The 5,164-nt window shown below is 44.9% G+C and overlaps 1 long non-coding RNA gene across 1 annotated transcript; it reads left to right on the top strand.

Moving 5' to 3' along the window:
• Positions 1 to 481: 481 nt before the first annotated feature.
• On the top strand, positions 482 to 4,611 carry LOC116557677. The gene is made up of 2 exons (XR_004271645.1): positions 482 to 1,000; positions 3,747 to 4,611. It is a non-coding gene; the product is annotated as an uncharacterized LOC116557677 (long non-coding RNA).
• Positions 4,612 to 5,164: the final 553 nt, after the last annotated feature.

Here is a 5,164-nt window from a genome sequence, read left to right as displayed (position 1 = left end):
TGCATGCACAATAAATTACTATTTACCTGGCAGTGCCTTTGATAAGCGCATCTCCTCTCCCTATTTCTGTCCACGCAGCACGGAGCAGCGAAACCCCTTTGCCTGTAATTCTTATTAAGGTGATACCTTTTCTGAATAAGAAAGTACACACTTCCAAAGCTGGCACTCTCTGGGGTTTTTAAGGGACATTGTTTTTATTGGTTCCCTTTTATTTCTTCCACCCCGCTGTGTTTTAATGCTATAGTGACTTCTGTGTATACAACTCTCATATTGAAATGTCGGCTGCAGATATATGCAATATTAAAGAGCGCTTATGAATTTTTGACATCTAATTAGTCGCTACCCAGTTAACATGTCAGGACTCAGAGGGATTAGGGAGGCAGCCCTTTCTGAATAAGTTACAGGGAGGCTCCTGTCCTTTTCATGTATTATTCTTTAATGTAGGTGGTGATTATTTGGCTGTGATTAATTGATGAAGCCCATTGGCCTGGCAAGTGGTGCCGAATTCACCATTCCTCACTTTTATTTCCCTCAGTAGGGTTCTGCCACTTAATCGGAGGGGCTTGCTTCCTTCCAGGCAATCTCTCTGTGCAGCGTTCTGGGGCAGAGGGACTGTTCCTGGGTGATGCACCTGGACACTTTGTCAGCTCTTGACTCCCTGGTCAGCAGTGGCCTTTGCATCCTGCCTTCTTGGACAAGCCCTGTGGCCTGTGCCCCCCAACCCAAGGCACGTCTGAAACGCAGTGGCATCCCCTATACAAAGGCTTCCTGTTGCTCCCCTTTTCTCTCCTATCTGATTTTCAAGACTTGCTTTCTGGTACCTTTAACACCTGTAGCTCCCAGCCTGGCTCAGTTTACTTCTAGGTTCAGCTGCCTGCCAAGACACCAGGTGACAGTCGGGCCTCTCCAAAGCCGCTCCCACCATTGTCTACAGCTGTGGGGCCCAAGAAACCCCACACGTGAGATGCGCAGTCTGATATGGCCGGTTCTGCCCCTCTGGGTAAGTGATATCAGGCTCTACAAAAAAGCAACAATGAGAAGCGGATGTTGATGAGCGGGGACTGCTGGCTGCTTTTATTGGGCAATGCCCCAAGGGTGTCAAACACCCTGCTGTGTGCGGGCAGCTTCCGCTTCCTAGGAACTCTATGCCCACGCGACCCTCCAAGAAGCCCCTGTTCCAGCTCCCTAGGGTCCCAGGAAGGCATCGTCTCTGGCATTGTGTTCTTGTGAACGTCAGATCTGATCATCTTGGATTTGAAGCTGGGCATGATTTTTAATATTTTAGGTAAAGCAAGCGGGGAAATGGTTTGTGAGTACAGCTCTGTGTTTATTCACGGGGCTCTGGAGGTGTTTTCTCCTGCACCGCGTGACTCTCCTTCCATGCACCCGCATGTGCAGGCAGGCACACATGTGTATACACACAGGTGCACGAATCCATATGCACAGACCTGCGCATATACACATACAGGCCCACACACACGCCCATGTACACATGCAGGTACACATACCCATGCACACACAGGAACACACATGTACACACACAGACTCTCTCTCTCTCCCACAGCTTTCTAAACAAAGGCTCTGCCATCAGACTTTCCTACCCTGGTCTCCTGATTTTATGGACACGTAATTCCCTTCTTTTTTGCAAAGCAGAATCCGCGCCCCCCCCCCCCATTATAAACTCCCACCATTGAAATCTATAATTGGGGGAGTAACAGAACTGTGGCTGATTTATCTTTTTAAATGCATCGACCCTGGACGAGCCATCCTAAAAATGTGTAATTATAAATAAACCTTCACCTATGTCAGCTGGCGGAGTTTTTAATTACTGCACTTGATGTCAATCAAGGCCAGCTCTGGGTGCACATGTTAGGGGGCAATTTCAGAGGAATTTTGTGGACATAAGCTGTTTGCCTTTTTCTATTATCTGCATTTAAAAGGGGAGGGGAGGAGACACCACGACAGCCAGGACGGAAGAGAGAAAGAGCAGCTCCTGGAAAGAAAATGGTCGGGGAGGCATTTTACCCAGGCTGCAGCCTCCTGCCAAGGCTGGGGAGGGCAGAAACTGGACATCTCCCCTAACCCAGGGCCCCACACTGCTGACCCCCTCTTTGTCTCACCAACCCTTTCTTGCAGGAAGATAAGGAGGGAGCTGGAAGTGGGGTATATATTTGCTGATGGAAGGGGGTGGGGGGATCCCTGCTAATCATGTGGGGACAAGGTGGGGGTAGGGGTGGGGGTGGGACAAGGCAGGGAAGGGGAAGATCAGGAAGAGCAAGAAGTGGGGAGGGGGAAGCGCTAAAAGGAAAAAAAAATCAATTGATGCATATTCACTTTCTCCTCCGCTGCGGATTCTATCCGAAGGAAACACTGAACTTTGTAGTGTTAGCAGCAGCTGAAATTTAGAATTATTGTTTCCTTCTAACAGAAGACTCATTTTCCACGGCCGCATTTGCAGCATAATAAGCTTTTTGTTATTTTTTCAATTAGAGTCAATTGACCTAACAAAATGCTTGGCAATTAAGTGATTTTTGTAATGGTCCGGGGGTAATTTAGTCGAGCTTGTCAGCTGTGTTTCATGAAGCCAGGCTGTCTTTTTTTTTTCCCACTGCCTCTCTCTCTCTCCCTCTCTCTCCGTCTCTCTCTCTCTCTTGAGCATAATGGCTCATAATTTCGAAATCTTTTCCTTCTGTTTCCCTCACAATAATTCGCAATTACAGGAAGTTGTTGGAGGTGATTTTTTTTTCTACCTTGCCTTTTGAGTCAGTAATTTTAAATAAAATGTACATACTTATAAAAAGGCAGCTATTACTGAAATCACTTTTTGTGTAAACTCAATTATTTCATGAATAGTGACACCAGCTTATACTGGGTCCCACTCCTGAAGGCTGAAGCATTATTATCTTCAGGGTAAAAAGGTTGGAACATTCAGAACACTCCAAATCAAACCAGCATTCAGTAAGGTAAACACGACTTCAGGAGAGCAGGAGGCAGCTGGGTTACCTGGCCGTGAAAAATGGCAGCCTCTAGGCAGGCTTCATCTCTGTTTCCTCCCCTGGGCAAGGACTGGACTTTAGCTTCCCATCCTCTGATTTATGAGGAAATTCCTCATTTGCCTAATTGATTCATTTTCTTAAGACGACATCTGGAGTTACATTTTCTTTTAAAAGGCTGCAGTTAGAGCTGATGACTGGCTCAGATGTTCCTTCATTGTATCACTATCTGTTTATACCTATCTTAAAAATATATAATATTCTGCACGTATCTGCATACGTGCATACATACAGAAACAGCACAAAGCCATGTGCCGGGGTTATTTTTCAGACAAATTCGCCTAGGAAGTAATGCGAGTCGTTATCAAGATTCATCTTTAACCTTTAGGAGGCTCATGCACATTTCCGCATTGCCTTATGTGTTTGCAAATGATCGCTGCGTTCTACAGCTGAGATACAATCCCTGGTTGACTTTAGTTGCCCCCATTGTGAAAAACAACTTAGCAGCAGCCCACTTCGTTCCTTGGCAAAAAACTCCCCAGTAGGGGGCAGTAGAAGAGCAAGCCAGCGGAACCCCATTTTGGCTGGCCCTTCAACGGGGCAAGACTCCCCGCTCTGGGAGACCCATCCCCTCTTGACTCTGGTTGGAGCACAGAGCTGGGAAGATCCATTAGTACAGAACACTGGTTTTGAATGGGTCTCCTAGTTCTGTCTGGATAACGTCTAATCAAATGCTCCTCCCTCTCCCTTTAGGTTTTATGTCTTTTCAAAGTGGTTCATTTGAAAGCTGTGGCTGTTGTCAGCTGGGTGCTGAGAGCACTGGACAAATTCCCTGCCTGGGTTGTGTAGACAGCGTGGGGAATGGGGGACCCCTGGACCCTGACAGTCTCACCAGGCCTAATGAGATGAATGTCCGTCAGACCTGTGCTGATGCAGCTACTTTCCCTGTGAATTTGACCATCGAAATTCTTCCTACATTTCAATTCCCCCAATTCTAAAATGAGGAGGCTGTGCTAGATACCATCTCAGAACTCTTCCAGCTATAAATTGCAAACCAATCAGGTATTAATCAATTCACTCATCCACTCTTTATTACATGTACCCTGATCTGCAGAAGACATTCTTGTGTATAACATTCTTGAGTTTGATTTGTTCTTTTAAAAAATATGGAATTTTCATTTAATTCCAAATGTCTTTTTTCTTTTTGTTGTTGTTGTACAATTTACTCGCAACCAAAGAAGAAATAAAGATATTTTGGAGAGTTAAAATTATTTCTTAGCTTTAAATAGGTGTGTGCTTTCCACAGTGACTGACATTTCACCTGTATTTTGAGATATTTGGAAATCTTTACCTGTTTCCCCAAGGGTTATGGATAGCCTTGGGCTTGACTTGGTTTAGATTCTCAGACACTGTGGTTTGGCTTGGGCTGGGGCTGGGCCCAGCCTCTCAAGGCTTTGATTAATCCACTGCACCTCTCATTTTCCTGACTATAAAAGAGAAGCTACAGTTCTGAATAAGCATCTTGCAGAAGAAAGGAGCCAAAGCAGAAAGTATTAAACTTTCATCCAGCACCGTAGGAGAGATGTAGTTATTAAATTTCAGCTGCTTATCACAATGATATGAAAGTCATTTCGCATGATTGCTTTGCATCCTCAAATCTTCTGCTTTTATTTGCAATGCATCTCCGTGCTTTCTTATTAGAAAAATACTCAAAGGATAAAAAAGCTGATAATATTATTCGGTTTTGACAATTAGGTAGAAAAAGCATTCAAAGAAGTGCTTTTTTATTGCAGCTGGTAATACTATTGGAGGTCCTCCTGATAGCAGTCTATCCTGATGCTACCCAAGGTGACACTGGTTTTATCTTCTAATTGCCATGTATGGGTTATGCTGGATCTGGGCAAGGGAGGCTATTTCTAATCTTTGCATTGGGACATAGGACTCTAGCTTAGGTGACAGGTAGAATATCCCAAACCTCTTGATTTATGTCATGTCCACTGTCCTCATTGGTGCTGGGCATGGGAAGAGGACCTTCGCTGGCTATTCAACACACTTTTGTTGAATATTGACTGTGTGTTGGGAAATGCCTTAAGGCCCAGGGCTATAGCTTTGAGCCATAGTCCATCTACAATTGAATTTTATCTCCCCTTTTCCATTAAATCATCGGTTTA

Source organism: Sapajus apella, unplaced genomic scaffold (genome assembly GCF_009761245.1).
Source record: "Sapajus apella isolate SASKATOON/1434 unplaced genomic scaffold, GSC_monkey_1.0 scaffold20, whole genome shotgun sequence".
In the NCBI taxonomy this organism is placed as follows: domain Eukaryota; kingdom Metazoa; phylum Chordata; class Mammalia; order Primates; family Cebidae; genus Sapajus; species Sapajus apella.
The sequence above is the reverse complement of the archived record's forward strand: the minus strand, read 5'-3'. Positions and strand labels throughout refer to the sequence as shown.